This window comes from Hemicordylus capensis, chromosome 3, assembly GCF_027244095.1.
Source record: "Hemicordylus capensis ecotype Gifberg chromosome 3, rHemCap1.1.pri, whole genome shotgun sequence".
Lineage (NCBI taxonomy): Eukaryota > Metazoa > Chordata > Lepidosauria > Squamata > Cordylidae > Hemicordylus > Hemicordylus capensis.
In genome coordinates, this window is record NC_069659.1 from 121,842,515 (window position 1) to 121,858,650 (window position 16,136).

Below are 16,136 nucleotides of genomic sequence, written 5' to 3' on the forward strand. Positions count from 1 at the left end.
CATTATCCTGAGCAACTTGGATGAAGAGATATGAAGGTAATGAATAAAAATGCGTAAGAGGTGAAAATTATTCCCTCCAGACGCTATGAAGCTTATTATTTGTGCAGTCTGGATATTTGAAGATCACTGTTACAAGATTTCAGACTGAACCTTAATGTTGCTTAACGCAGGTACAATGGACACTGGTCCTGTTTACCAATATCCATCTATGATAAAAACTGGCAATGAAAAGTCCACTGCTCTTTTAAAATAACAATAAGAGAAGCCCTTTGTGTTCTGAACCTGTCACACTCACTGTTTTTCCAGGATGTTACCTGCTGAGGGGAAGTGCTGTGCAACTCAACGAGGTTAGCAGCCCCTGACAGGCTATCATTCACGGGCCTCACTCAATCTGACTGACTTTTATACGAAAAGGCAAAGGCTCAGCAGGAGAAAACAGACAAATGAGAGAATGAGGGGTCAAATATTTATAGCTGAGCACAAGAGGTCTGAACTCCCATGGCAAAATGGAACATGGTGGTAAAGAAAACATAATATGGAAAAAATGTGTAAACATAACACCATTCAGTCCAGGGATCAATTGAACACAGTATCAAATGGCAGAATTAGCAATGCTAATAGTGGACGGTATGAAAGACACAGTGTCCATTGCTTCGGAGCTTTGTGGTTTACAGAAATTGGCCTTAAATCTGACAGGATCTTCTACGACAACTTCTCGGCATCAGGAACTGGCTTGTATTCTACCATTCAAATGTTTGAATGGCTATTCACTGAAGGGGGGAAAATACGGTTATAAAGGAATTTACAATGGACATGCACAGTGATCTGTGTGAAACTGGCCAAGTTACAAGTCACATTACATGTGTAGCGAGCTGTATTTTGTACATTGGAATAATAAAACATTTTTGTATAGATTGAAGCTCTTAGTACTCAGGGAAGATTGTTCCAGGTCAAGAAGTAGCATTTGGGAACAGTGGAAATTTTGCTTTAACGGGGATAGGTCATACTGGTCCCCTCTACAATTCAGTCTTGGAGCACCCATAGGTATTTCATCTTCTCTAATGCAGGTGACTATCTGACTCTTATGGCATCCTTAAAAGGAAAGGATGAACGCAGTGCTTCCCTAAAAATTTCAGTAGAAAGGTTCTCTCTGGAAGCATTGATTATGGCACTTATGGTGCAAACACAAAATTCCATTGGCTTGCCATCTGTATTTTTACCTTTAGTGAGAAGGTCACTTCACTTCTCAAAAATGGTAACTAATGAATCATATTTGGAAGAAAGGGTCTATCTTTTCTCTTTTTTTGATAAGGTTATGTTGTAATCTATCCAGTATATTTTATGTTTTGTTGTTTAGAAGTTTGTCCCAGTGGAGATCCGGTAGAGAGTATGGTGGCGGGGAGCGGAGTCAGAAAGTAAAAAGGAGGGAAAGGAGGAGAAAATGGAATTGTTTCTGAATAAACTCTTTGTTAAATCTATATAAGATTACCTTGTGTTTGTGAGGGAAGCAGCTATAAAATAGGTTACAAATAGGCAGTTTTGTTCTGGTCTATAGACCGTAATAAGCTATCTATCTAAATGGGAAATTTCTGAAACCAGCTTATCTTTGTTACCATGACCTTGGTCTTTATCAATTAATTGAAGCCATTTTGATATGACTAATTCTTCCTAAGGAACAGCACATTGGTTCAGGCAGTTAGGTGAACCTAGTGAAGCCTGGTTTCCTATATCTGGGGGGGAAATGTTATTCCCCCCCCCCCATGAAATGGCTTTTTTGTACAAGATAGGTGGAACTTAGTTCATGCCTTCACAAATAGGCTGACATAGATGGGTAGTTTGTAACATTATAGTCTTCAGTAATCCAAAAAGATTAGAGTTGAGGTGCATTAAACTTGTGCTCTGAAAAGTGTGGGAATTTGAAGTTAAAGTGTCAATCTTAACTTCCACAGCATATATACTACATAAAAGATTTGTACAGTTTCCTATATTATGCTGGGTTTACAAATCAGGCTCCATTCATCTACATTTTATTTTGATATTTCAGCTCAACACTGGGCTGTGCAGAGGTGTATCTAGGTACAAATTCAACAGGTATTGCTGCTCCAATCACTTGCTAGAGATACCCTAATGAATTTCTGCCTGATGAATCTCTACAAAGGGCAGTGATTACTGCTTATTAGAGACATACACAAACTGTATTCAATTCAAACTAACTAGAAGAAATTCAAGTCATGTAGCAGTTTCACATATTGTTCTCCCCATCTGGGAAAGGTTTTCCCCATCTTTCAGGCTCCATGCAATGCAATGGCTTTCTTGGCCCTTAGTCTGAAGGGAAGAGATGAAGGATTGCCAGGTTGGAATGTTTTTTGACTCTCTTTCTTAAAGATCCTGCTCCTCACTCTCCTCCCTGTGGTGCCAAACCAGCTTGTGTATATCCCTATTTTGAGCACACACACATTCTTTCAATGGGCCTGAGAATTATAGTACAGGACTGGGGTAAGACAGTGCATTTCCTATGCCAAGTCACAAAGTCCATCATACTAAGCCCCACATGTACACACACGACCCCAAACATAGGGTTACGGGTGTGCTTGCACCCTTAAATCCAGGTTAAAGCCTGAGGTAAATTCCCGGGCCTGGGGCTGATGCAGCGCCAGGATCAGGATTGATCCCAGTGGTGCACACGGGCAGCAAAGTCCAGGGTAGGCGATCCAAGCCTGGGCTTGGCTACTCATGTGAATTGCCTCTGTATGTTCCTGTGGAGCAGTGCGTGTGCTTCCCATGAGAAAGGAGGGGAAAACTGTGATTCCAGTTTGGCACAACATCAACCTGACTTTTATCAGGGATAATTAATCTAGTAGTAGTAATTTTTATTTCGGTCACTGACCAGCAAATACAGAAGAGCGAAAGTAAAAAGAAAAATAATAAAATAAAATACAAAAGTTGAAAATACATAGACTTCCTAAAGGTTCCTAGAAACACTTAAAAATATTGGGGAAGCAACAACATTTATGGGGAAGCAGGAAAAAACCAACTCAATGAGGCCATTCTCATGGTGAGGGAAAACCGGGCTAAAGAAGCCCAGCCCAGTTTTTCCCCATCGTGAGAACCAGCGGGCTTGTGTGCGAGCCCGATGGTTCCCTGGCAACTAGACTGCCAAAGTAGCCCTCCCCAGAGCGAGCGCTCCGGGTTTCATGATCGTGAAACCCAGGTTTCCTAATCGTGTACTGCTGTGGCACAGCTTTGCACCACAGCAACACAAGAGGAGACCCCCGCTGGGAGTCTGCAATCAGCCTCCCGGGCTAGGGGGTCTCTCCAGGATACCCTGCACAGGGCATCCTGGAACTTCCGGGGTGACCCCCACAGCCCCCACCGGCTCCGTAATGGGCTAAGCCCATTCTCCCCACAAACCTCCTCTCAGCGCTTCCCACTGCTCATGAGAAGTGCCTCATTATATAATAGCTATCTTTAATAGATAATAATACTCAGTTCAAATACATAAAATGGTCTTTTGAATTCTACTGGTAATTAGGCAGAACCTGGCAACTGCAGTTTATTTTAGAACTGAACCTGGCTGGCAGTCTTGGGTATCAAGAATATCAGGTTGGTGTGATGCAGACCCAAGATTTTACCCACAGGAGCGTTGTGGTAAGCACTGCAGAGATTTCAAGATTTCCTTTCCCAGACATCACTTTAATCATGTAAACCATTTCAAAGACTAAAACTAGCTATAAAATACAGGAGAATCTTATTAACCTTCAGGAAAGCTTTCTGTTTTCGAGTCTCCAACAAGTGCAAGGGGTAGAATGTGGCAAGTGCTCAGAGAGGCAGCCATCGAAAAGCACGGCAGGCATGGAGCGGATGTGTCCCTGGGTGTGTCTCGGCCACTATTTCTATGATTTTGGTTCCATAAACAGTGTGAAACCATGTTTATGGCAGTGTTTGCATTCAGACATAATGCTGCCACCCCCAAACCTCAAGGTGAAACTCACTACAAACCGAAGATTCAAATTGAAATTTGGCAAGGTGAACCGCAGGTCACTTTGGGCATGAAACTGCAGTTTCACGTGTTCAGATGTACAGGAATTCCAATCTCTGCCCCATTTAACTGTGGTTTGGTGGTACATGTGAATAGGGCCATGGAAACTGTCATGTGTGTCTCAAATTGCTCTGGTAATTAACCCAATGCCAAATCCATACGGAATTCAAAGTAAAAGTATAAAACTGTGAAGTTAAAACTGCAAAATGCATTCTTCTAATCCAAACTGCAAATGTAGCCTTTCTAGGGCATACATTAAATCAAATAACTCTTGTCTGTTATGCTTAAGGCCGAAGGGAAAAATGGACACAAATGTGTGTCAAAAGGAACTGTTTTATAATGAATTTAGCAAGCCTAATGGAAACATTTCATCAAATATATAAATGTCACTTGCTGCTTTGTCAGAAATCTACTAGAATAATGTGGTAGTTTGTCCTCTCTGTGGTGGCACTGAAATTGTGGAATGCCTTCCCCAAGGAAGCAAGTATGTTATCCTCACTTTATGCCTTCAGATGCTTGGCTAAGACATGGCTTTGTAAAGAGGCTGTTGGTCCTGACTGATTTAAATTCTGGTCAGTCTGATTTTCTGTCCTGCTGTTGTTTTTATTCTGGGCTGCTGTGGTTTTTTAAAAAATGTTTTAACTTTTAACTTTATTAGCCATATCAAGTTACATTTTAAGGGAATTGAGATACCATTTTTCAAAAACAAACATAAATAGTGCTAGCACTAAATCACTGCATCTCCTCCAGGAATTATGTTTACTGTCTATTACATTTATTTCTCACTCTTCTTCCACATTGCTTAGGGCACAGTGGCTGACATTGCACCTAGAGAAGCACTGGTGCAATGGGGAAAGAATTCCCATTCTGAAGAATTCCAGACTAACACCTGTCTGTGGCTTGTCTGTGTTTGTGGAGTGGGAAGAAATTTCAACTATCTTCCCCTCCTCAGGAAACCCTCTGTGTAACCTGAAAATACGTCCCTGAGGGTTAGATGACATATCTATGGATGTCACATAGCAGATATTTTCATGATGTACAATGGGCTTCAGAAGGGAGGAGAAATTGGTGAAAATCACATTTTACTTGCTCATATGACAGTGCAGAGGTAGAGCCTCTTCTCACGATCTGTGAGAAGGGCTCTTGAGCGGGCTGCAGGGAAGGTGGGTTATACTTCTCTTCCTCACAGATGATCCCGTTGGTGTTGCTGGGCACATTCCCTGTGCATCCAGACGATTACCCGTGCAGCCAGGCAGTGGGGAGGGTCAGGCCAAGATCAGCCCCCAGAAATATCATTATGCACTGCACAAGTGTGCAGTGCATCATGGGGATCCCGCCTCCCCTCTCCTTCCCGGGCACCACACAGTGTGGCTGACACATGATACAGAAATGAGTTTAAAGGAATGCTCAACCTCATTTTATAGGTTGGCTATTTCGGCGGGTTTGCCACTGTGGAGCTGCCAGGATTGGCCTAATCCCGGTGGTTCACACGTGCATGCAAAACAGGGCTGGGCTCCCTTAGTTCAGTTTTGCACGTGTGTGTGAATAGTCTTCTTGGCTGGAACTCTGCACTCTTACAGTGCAGTGCTAGTTTGGATGTCAGTCACTGTTTTAGCAAAAGTTGAAATTTAAAGGGGATGAATTTTGACACTGAAGTTCATGGGAATATGTCAAAACACTTTCTTATACATTTTCCACATTATGCATTTCCTGTACACTGTTGTTCAAACAGTTGCTGTTCATACATTGTGATGTCTGATCGTTTAATCATTCCCATCTTCTGCCATCTGATCTGATCTTTTTTTCTCATAGAAACACCAGTCATTCTGTCAATAACAAGCTTAATGGATGCTTAAGTGTTGTTTCTCTCAAAACATGAATATAAAATAAAGAAGGAAAAACATTTTAGTATCTTTTCTTTATAGCCATTACAATATTGCGAAACATTAAAAAGAGAGATAGTTAAACACTATGCTTCTGAGCTATAAAAATTAATTGTGTAATCTGGAGAAATTACTTTGCTTATTTTCATTGTTTCCTTTTATTGTAGTACATTGCCCCCTGCAGGAAGAATCCAGAATCTGTTGCTTCTCTGGTGCTAGCCTGCAAACTTTAATTTTACTCTCTCTCTCTCTCTCTCTCTCTCTCTCTCTCTCTCTCTCTCTCTGCAATTATATAATTGCTTATATTAGAATTACATCATATTTATTATAGTTTTTCATAAATCACATCAATTTGTATTACTCAGATATTCATAGAAAGGAACACCCTTAAAAAACAGAAATGTGCTGAACAGAAAATAATGCGAGGAGTGAAGGAAACAGGCTGGGCATGAATCAAATGATAAATGTGTGCTTCCTTACAATGTAATCAATAGCTTTTTGAAGTTGGCTGGAATAGGAGTGTGCCATCACTGTACTGTGATACAAAAATTCAGTTTTTAATCAATATATTTCTCATTTTCATCAAAAATCTACAGTGAAATAATTTTTGAGTATATTCTCCATTATAGTGATACAAGTTCATCATCATCATCATCATCATCATCATCATTATTACATTTATATCCTGCTCTTCCTCCAAGGGGCCCAGAGTGGTATACTACATACTTGAGTTTCTCCTCACAACAACCCTGTGAAGTAGGTTAGGCTGAGAGAGAAGTGACTGGCCCAGAGTCACCCAGCTAGTATCATGGCTGAATGGGGATTTGAACCCAGGTCTCCCCGGTCCTAGTCTAACCACTACACCATGCTGCCTCTCATATGCTTCTCAGATGCAGAGAGTGAATACATTCAGTCATTTATCAATAGGGATGTGCATGAACTGATTCGTGCACTCTCAGGAGGCAGGCGGGGTTAAGGAGCAGGGAGGGTGCCCTTACCTTCCCTGCTGCTTTCCCCCCACCAACGCTCTCCTTAAAACCACTGGTGCGAGACTAGAGTGTACCTCCCTGCAGCCCTGGTAAGTGTCATATCGACGTGTGTGCGCACACATGGCTGCCAAGGAGCTTGAAGTAAAGGGAGAATATCAGCAGGTGCTGCTTGCACCCTCCTGTGCTAACCAAAGTTGCACCTGTTAAATTTCTGCCTGCCACACAACTGTTAAATGTCCTGCTCCCTCTGGCCCTTACAAGGAACTCAACAGCCCTTCCCCATTATGAGGAATGAGGTTAGAAGGTATTTAAAACCATACAGGAGCACTGAGGCCTACCAGTTCTGAGGTAAAATGAACCAACAATGAGGCCTGTTTTCCTCAGATACATCAGTTATACCATTCAGCTGTAATGGTTATCCTTTCTAGACATTTCGATTTCTTCGGAGAAGGAGCAAAAACAAAGCTCCCCTGCACAGCTGTTTTCTGGGCAATCAGGGCAGAAGCTGTGCACTTGCCCCTCCCTTCTCTGCCCACTCCCCCTCCCTCCTTCCCTTTTCTCCTCTCGAATATTCTGAGTGATTTGAGCATACTCCTCACTTGATGTTTTGGGCCCCTCTTTGTCTGTAATTTGCAGAAATTTCAAACATCTTTATTTTGACTAAACAATGAAAGCACACAGTACATGACACAGGCCATTTGAAGAGACCTTTCCTAAAGCAATTAAGTAAATTTGTGCTTCCTTAGTCAAGGCAAAAGATACCCATTATAAATATGGTGGGTGTGGGTGTGGGTGTGGGGGGGGGAGACCTAGCTGCAGTCACAAGGTGTCATGTCTGTTTTTCAACAATGACAAATTTCCTTTCAGCTTTTATTCTTCATAACTTTGCCATTATTCCATGGATTTGATTTTAAAAACTGGCATCGTTGTTGAGTAGGCGATTCTGAGTGTAACAATGCCCCTTCAGGCACCAATAGTGGTAGCAGAAAGCTTTGAGAAGCCACAGAGTATTGGGTGTTTGGGTGGGGGGGCTGGTTGGGTTACAGAATGCTGTTTTACCTCTCCCCTATAACACACAGGAACTCCCCTGCCTGTGTAATATATGCATCCATTATATAAGAGTGTTGGCAGTAACTTCATGTCAAGTGTTGAGACTTTTGGCATACATCTGTATACAATCAGAAATGTGAAACATGCAAGGGGGAGAAGAATAGTAGAACTCTCTTCACTGCTATTCACTAGGGATGTGCACAGAGCTGGGCGGTTCAAAGGTGGCGGGAGTGCCTCTTTAAGGGTGGGGGAGGGTGTACTTACCCCTCCTGCTGCTTTCCCCCCACTGGCGCCCATTGCAGTTAAAAGTCTTTAGGGTGGCAGCGTATCTCCCTGCCACCCCGTTGCCCTCCTTGGCTGGAAGTACATACTGCTTCAATGAAAAGTTTTACTTGATTGGTGGTTTTAATTTAAAATTCAGTCCTACCCCCACCCAACTATTCAGTTCAGCCCTAATACCGACAGTGACTTTTTATCAAACCATCCAGTGTATCACTGATAAAAACAGGGACATGTTTGTGAATGTGCCAAGCAAGCTAGGAAGTGTAATGTTCAATATGAAGGGAACTGGCCAAGCAGTTTGGGAAGTGTGACAGACAATTCTTTTTTCCATGCCTCAAATGGAAAGCAGGAAATAAAGTGAATGCAGAACACATTATTTCAGATTACCAAGCTGATGAACCAAACTCATACTCCCTAATGTTTTGCAGATTAAAATACACTTGTAACAAACAATTCTCATACTAAAAATTACTGGACAAACAAGATGCATTTCCTCCTGACCCACCCTCAAATGAACATTGTCATATCCTCTCAAAACCGCTACCAAAGTTTTGTGCTAATTTTGTGCCACAAACTCCGGGTTTTGTGCCACCTCGTTTAATGGTGTACTGGACATTTCAAATTGGGGTTCCAAAGGAATACGCCCCCCCCAAAAGTAATATGTTCATATTCCCTCCTATCCGCATGGGGATCCCCTCAAAACCTTTACCAGAGTTTTGTGTTCATTTTCATTTTGTGTTCACTTTAAATTTTGCACTGCCTTATTTAATCTGAGATGTCCATTAAATGAGGCAGTTCAAAACATGGGGTTTGTGGCAAAAAAAATGGCACAAACTAGCACAAAACTTTGGTAGAGGGTTTTTTTTAGCAGATTCCCATGTTTCTGGGAGGGATATGAAAACATTCATTTTTGAAGCATTTCCTTGGAAACCCAATTTGAGATGTTCGTTGCACCCTTAAACGGTGATGTTCATGGGTGGAGGGGTCAGAATGAAATGCAGCCCTCCCACTATTACAGATTGCTGAAGATTGGATTTTGCCTCTTATATACTCTGCACTACATAGTGCCTTAATGTTGTGCACCCATTTACATGCAAGTTCACTAGAGACATGATTCATCCACCCATCCAATTGGAAGTTTAATTTCTATAGACTCTGGGGAGAGAACTGAACCCTGAAAACCTCAAGTGAAGAAAAGAAAAATTGAGCAAGGCATCCCTAGGAGGTAAAAATAAGGACAAAATGGGGACAGTGATTTACCAGGGACAGATTCCAGAAAATAGGGAATGTTCCTGGTAAGTAGCAAAAGAGCCCATGTTTCATTTGTGCAGAGGTAGTTTCACCTTGTACCTGCTTGTTACCTAATTTTGCACATATCTGCCTTAGCAGAGCCAATCAGAGGATTGGGATGAGAAGATCTTTCTGTATCTTTTGTTGCTATTTCCCTTCACTGCTTGTTGCCTGTAGCCACTAGCACACTGAATCAGCACTTAAATAGATGTACATCTAATCAGTATCTGAGAGGAGTTAGTGGTTTTCCCCAAGGTTTTAATTTGTCTGTTAAATAACAACATGCTTGGCAGCAGCAACAGTAGCCTTTTAATCTATGTTTCCCTTGGTACCATTAGAAGTGTTAAAATTAGATTTTTACATTTGCAAAGCCAACAGGCCTTGACTTCAAACTTGTGAATAAGTGGTAATTAGCATGACGCCTAGCTGAATTCCTAGTAGGATGTTATTATTTTAATTCACTGTGCTAATTTTAAAGTTATTATTTGAACTCTCATGCCATGTCTCTGTAAACAATTAATTTGGAAACTTAAGTTTTCAACTATTAGATGGGTACTGGTATACAGAGGAGGCTGCTTCTTGCTAATAGAGGGGAAGCTCTGTTGTCTCCTGCCTCATGTTTTCACTTTAATTTTCATAAGAACACCCCTAATACGTTAGACAATGTAAAGTAGCTTGCCTCAGACAGCAAGATTTGGGGGGGAGGTACCATTAAAAGGCAACAATTGTCAATCACCTAGTTCATTATTCAGTGGTAGTGTCATTTGGATTTTCTGCCTCAGGCACCAAAAGCTCTTGGATGTCACCATTTCATCTCCTTTATTAGGATGTTCAACAATTTATTTCATGCAATATAATTACTGAGAAACTGCAGATTATTAGTTATTAATTTAGTACTTATAATTTGAACAACCTATAAATATATACTTTAAAAGTGCTTTGCTATATTATAAATATATACTTTAAAAGTGCTTCGCTATATTAATTGCAGCCAAGTAACTATTACTATTATTTTAGTTTTGCAGGTAGAGAACTAAAGTTCATACACAATGACTTGCTCAAGGTCATACTACAAGTCCATGACAGTGGTAGACCAGGAGTATCACAGGACTTTAGTAAAGGACTGATGGATCTATACACTGAGGAACAGCAACGACTCTCAGAGCTCCAGGTGAAACTTGGCCACCTAGTCGGTTCCCGTCATTCCATATTCTCACCCTGTAGTGACAGAAACTCTGTATCCTCTTCTCATCAATCCATTCCTCCACAATTCTATTAAAGATTGAAAATGAAACTTTGCAACTCACCACCACCAGCCGTTGTCACATCAGTGAAAAGACTGCATGCTGTTGATGGCAGGAACAGCCCTTTCATGAGAAATGATGAAATACAGTCAGTAGATTGTTGGACCACTAATGTAGCAAGATGTAAAGTTGTTGCACTTTCCCACCATGCACTTTCAAAACCTGCAAAAAGTTGGTTTTGGGAGGGGGTTGGCCCCTATCAGGGGCAAGGGGCAAAGGCAGTATTTTGTGCCTATCAGGCACTGGGATAACTTGGGCCACCCTGGTTGATGGATCTCTCTTTCTTTTTCTTTTCTGAGGTAAAATTGGTGGCTGATTTGCAGAGAGCAAGGGGGAGAGAGAGAAGGAAACTACATTGCAGAACTGATAAATGTCTGGAGTGATGGTGGTTTGAAATAAATTATAGTTTATAAGAGTGTGAATTCATGACACTTTTAAGATGAATAAGAACTCTTCTACTCAAGAGTAACTTGATTCGTGCTTTTGACAAGAGTGTCAAAACCAGTGCCAATCAGTAAGGTGATAACTGATGGGAACAATTATAAAGGAGGTCAGTCCACCAATATCTGCAATAATGATGGATCTTTGAAATAAGGTCAGCACAAATGCAAATAAGATGAAGTCAATTTGATACTAAGCAAATAACAAGCACAACCTACAGCCAACAACAACCAAAGTAAGTACAAGATAAAGAACAGATCCCTCAAATGCTGTGCAAGCAAAAAGGAGATGAAACAATAAAAAATTGCAGTATTCTCAAAAATACTGATAGCTTTTGCATTAAGAGATGAAGAGAACACTTATGTAGAGGCCTAATGAACACCAGTGGAAGTCAATAGAATGTCAGTTGTTCATTAAGGGTCTCCCGGTTCTCCCTCAGTCTTCCCATACTGTCTCAAAATCTTCTCATTATGCCTCATACTATCCCAGGAAGAGGTACTCTGGTTGGGAAAGAAGATCAGATAATTACAACACTTTTATTTTGGAAAGAGGCAGAGGGTCTCTGCACAACTCCAAGAAAAGGAGAAAGCTTCTGAAACACCTGTGTCTAAATGCTTTTTCTGTAGTTTGTGTTACTTGGTGGTATTAGCAGGTTTGTGATTTGCAATGTGTTTGTGGTGTCTGCTTGTTTGGTTTGTGGTTTGCTCCAACAGGCTTGCAGTCTTCTGTGGTTACTTCTTGTTAGTTTGGATTGTGCCTTCCTGTCTTGGTCAGGTGAGGTTTGTGGTTTGTAGTTACATTTGTGGTTTGCACATGGTTTGTGGTTTTAGGCTAGGTTTGTAGTGTGTTTGTAGTTTTCATTTTGGTCACTTTTATGGTTTTTGGGACTTTGCGTTGAGTGTTTGGGCTGGTGGCGCACCTAGGGTGGGGTGTGGGGTGTGTGGTGGGTCCCCATGGGGGCCAACTAGTGTTGGATTATCTGATGGATAATCAGGAATTCATTATGTAGAATCTATGTGACATCAAAAAATCCAATCCCCTTTACTCCCTATGGTAGAAATAATAAAACTTTAAAAATATTTTTTTTAATCGTTAAATATCACCCCTTTGACCGAGTGCTTTGGGGCTTGGGTGGTAGTTGGCAACCATGGGAGCCTGCCACACACCCCACTTTGGTATCCCTGGGTGCTACCTATAGGGAATAATGGGCCGGTTTCAGCCCCATTATTCCCTATGGAGAACTTTTTATAACCGGTTCTAGGGGGTTCTAATTAGAACCAAACCACAGGCCATTTCTAACAATTTGGAACCAGAACCATTAGAGTTGGTACTTCCTGTCATTTCCAGTCCGACGAGGGAACAGAGCAGCAGGCAGGTATGCTGCTGCCCTGCCAGACCCTTTTAAAATGCAGTGCTGGTGGGGGAAATGTGGCAGGAGGCGTAAGAGCACCCTCCCCAGCCCTTAAAGGTACCCCCCCCCACACCTTTGAACTGGCCCCTGCCGGTTCCGTGCACATCCCTAGTGGCCTGAGGGGCTCATTGTCCCTTTGGGTCTCAGAAGACCCCTGTCTGTCCTTTTCCCTCATGGTCAAGGGGGCTCAAGGCACCTGTCTCCATCCAGCACCTGTCTCCATACAGTCTGAGAGCTAGCCAGGCTCCCCCACCCAGTTAGCACAGGCCCAGCTAGAATCTTTGCCAAGGTACAGGAGGGGAAGCTCCAAAGGAATTTATCTCACTGTCTTCTTCCGTACCTTTCTCTGGTAGGTGTCACAGGCAGAAGAGTGACTCCTCAATCACCTTTAATTCTGTTTGCTTGCCCCAGTGAGGTTTCATCTGATGGCTGAATGAAAAGGGAAAATATTAGAAATCCATCCAGGACAGAAAATACTATCAATAACATGCCCGAGGGAAAGAGTCCAGATAGCTCCCTCAGTCCCCTGGTCTGAGGAGTCCTTGAGGCAGGGAAGAAGAGAGCTGGATATTTTTTGGCACTCAAGCTGTGTGTCCCAAGCAGGGGTGTAGCTATAATTGAGCTAATGTGTTCAAAAAACCCAGGTGTCCCAGCTCCTGAGTGCCCCCAGCTCTCCCTATTATATAAATAGGCTCTCCCTATTTTCTTCATTATCTCTCTCATTCCGAGGGGCCACTAAAGAGAGGGTTTAACATGGGCCCCCTCTCCCCTAGCTACACCCTTGGTCCCAAGGTGGGAGGCCAACTTTTCTAAAGCCCTGGAAGAAATTGCTTACGGCTGTGGGAAACCCCTCTCTGAGCCTTTTCAGTCTCTCCTAGTCTTTCCCCCAACACCTTCTGGGCTGGGGGTGTGGAGGATGCTGTGGCCAAGGGGCAATCCCTTCTCTTGCATGGCCTTTGAGTTCCTTCCTGCGTTTTCCCTCATTATGGACTCTTGTTACTCTTTCTGCAAATCTCTGGGGTCTCCTCAAACTGTCTCTTCCTTACACAACTCCCCCCCCCCTTCAGCCTTCACCACAATGAAAAAATATCTCTCCCTGCCACACATACCTCAAGCAGGAAAGGGCTATCATTGCCAGTGAAAACATGTGCAAACAGGAGAGAGTCTCTCTGGACACCAGAGGATCATTCCCTTCATTTGGATGACCTAGTCCTGCCCCAGCTCCACTCTCTCAGGGCTGTATTTCACCCTATTCCAAGGGTTAACTCAACCTTCCTTTTGCCACACCCACAAGCTTGTCTTCAACCCAATTTGCCCCCATCCAGGCCTCCCACTCACCTCCAACTGCCTCCTTTGCCCCTGGATGACCATGCTGTAAATCACTCACTAGGACAACCTGGCTGCCCATTCCTTGGCGAACTGCAAATATCTTCTCCCCCGTGGAGAACTTCTGCACAAGTCTTTATGATGACCTTCAGGAAGGAGAGCCAGGACTTGCTATTCTGAAAGGGGCTAGCATTGAGCTGTTAACTGGGGTAGAATCCCCACTCCTTTCTCCAAAATGGACCAGGCAAGCACCACTCTGTGAGAGGCAGTGATATTTGCCATTCTGGGCCAGGGTATGGGCATAGATATAGATATAAAAACTTACCATCTGGTCTGGCGGCAGCACCCGGGCACACAAATGGCCAGTGCGCACATGTGGCAGTCTTCAAAATGGCCACCACGAGCAGGCACAGGGCCAGAAAGGCCCGTAAATGGGCTGAACCGGCCCTAAAAATATCTAGGATGGCTGGTGGGAGGAGCAAGGATTGTTTGGAGATCCCCCTGTGGCATCACCCCCCGGAAGCCGCTGGACCGAGCGGTAATTTCTTTAATTTTTTTTTTAAACCCTCTGGAACACCCCCCACCCCGCCTTGACCCGGGCCCAAACCAGTTTGGCCTTGAGCCGAACTGGGGTCTGGCTTGACATGAATGGAACCAAACTGGGCCCAGTTTGGTTCAAGTCCAGTTCTATTTGAACCAAACCAGTCTTCTTTGTATACTCCACCATGTGCTAAAACTTGGGACTCCAACCAGCAGCCTTCATGCTCTCTCATATGCTATACTTGGGACTCCATTGGGCACTGCTTTTGCCCTACTACAACCTACAAAGAGCTTGAAATCAATATCTGTATTGGCCCTTGTGCCAATCCATCCAGCTTACCTCAAATCCATAGGAAGCTGGACCCACGGAGAAACCTTTCTAGTGGGCACCTCTTCCTCTAGTAATCTGTACACCCCTCCTGCTTTCCATCACACTGAAGAGTGAAACGCTGCATTCCCTCTATGTGTGGCCTTTTGGAGATTGGGTGCTGCCACTGGAAAAGCAGTGGGGGAGCAGACGAGCAGGTAATGAGCTGCTTACCTGCATTTTAAGGGAACCACTCCCTGCCTTGCTGAGCTGGTTTGAATGCCGGCACCCTAGGTGGTTTGGTGCTTCACAGAAGAAATTCACTTGGGGCTCATAAGAGATATCAGAGAGAACTTTACAAGATATTACTTGAAAACATTTTTTAATGCCATACAGACCTCTTTAGCAGCTCTGTTGAAGATTATGGTGCTGTCTGCTAAAGTACAGTATAATATATATGCAGAATTCCTTCTTGACTCTCCCAACTCAGGAGATTTTTCCTTTAGGAAATTGGGAGAGATCCATTGGATAGTGATAGTTCCACTCTATTTTGCACTGGTCAAACATCACTTGGAATACTGTGTTGAATTTTGGGACCTACATTTAGAGAGAGATGAGTTTATTCAGTCATTGACCAGCAAACATTTACAATAAAACAGTACGCATTTTACAAATAATATAACAAAACCTGGCCACACCAGAGATAATGTCATTATTCACATTAGTTAAAAGATAATTTAAATAAAATTAATCAGACCGGCCAGACAAATTATCTAACATAGGAGATATACGTCTTGAAAGGGGTTCACTATAAAAATCACAAGGAAGGTAAACATATGAGGTAGATTCTATAACCTCTTTACCACATGGGCAAAGTCATAAAGATAGCGGAACTCCCTTGTACATTTATGAAGGAGATTGATAGACTGGAATTGGTTCAGAGGAGGGAAGACATGGGGGAGATACGTGAACCATCTTCAAAGGTCTGAAGGGTTGCATTAAAAAAAATGAGCAAACTTGTTCTCCGTAGCAACAGCTTGAAATTGCAAGGAAACATTTAAGTTAGACGAGGAATTTTCTTATTATAAGAGCTCTTTGATAATGAAACAATTTGCTTCTAAAATGATCTACTGGAGGTTTCCAGCAGCTTAGCTATCTGTCAGGATAAAGTAGCAGTTTCCTGCATTGAACAGAGGGTTGGCCTAGAAGGCCTCTAAGGTCCCTTCCAACTCTAACATTCTATGGCACTGCGATGAATTGTAAGTTAACGTGAA

General features: G+C 42.7%; 2 long non-coding RNA genes across 3 annotated transcripts in view; both read right to left on the reverse strand.

Annotated features, from left to right (window-relative positions):
- Positions 1 to 16,136, reverse strand: part of LOC128350297 (uncharacterized) — a 43,402-nt gene that overhangs the window by 17,253 nt on the left and 10,013 nt on the right. For both annotated transcript variants that reach the window (XR_008319245.1, XR_008319244.1), the window contains exons 2-4: positions 15,261 to 15,459; positions 13,030 to 13,118; positions 10,841 to 10,900 (exon numbers count right to left, since the gene is read on the reverse strand). This is a non-coding gene — a long non-coding RNA (uncharacterized LOC128350297). The remainder of the gene's footprint in view (positions 1 to 10,840; positions 10,901 to 13,029; positions 13,119 to 15,260; positions 15,460 to 16,136) is intronic.
- On the reverse strand, positions 455 to 9,609 carry LOC128350296 (uncharacterized). Its single transcript, XR_008319243.1, has 2 exons — positions 5,785 to 9,609; positions 455 to 770 (listed from the first exon to the last, which is right to left on the reverse strand). It is a non-coding gene; the product is annotated as an uncharacterized LOC128350296 (long non-coding RNA).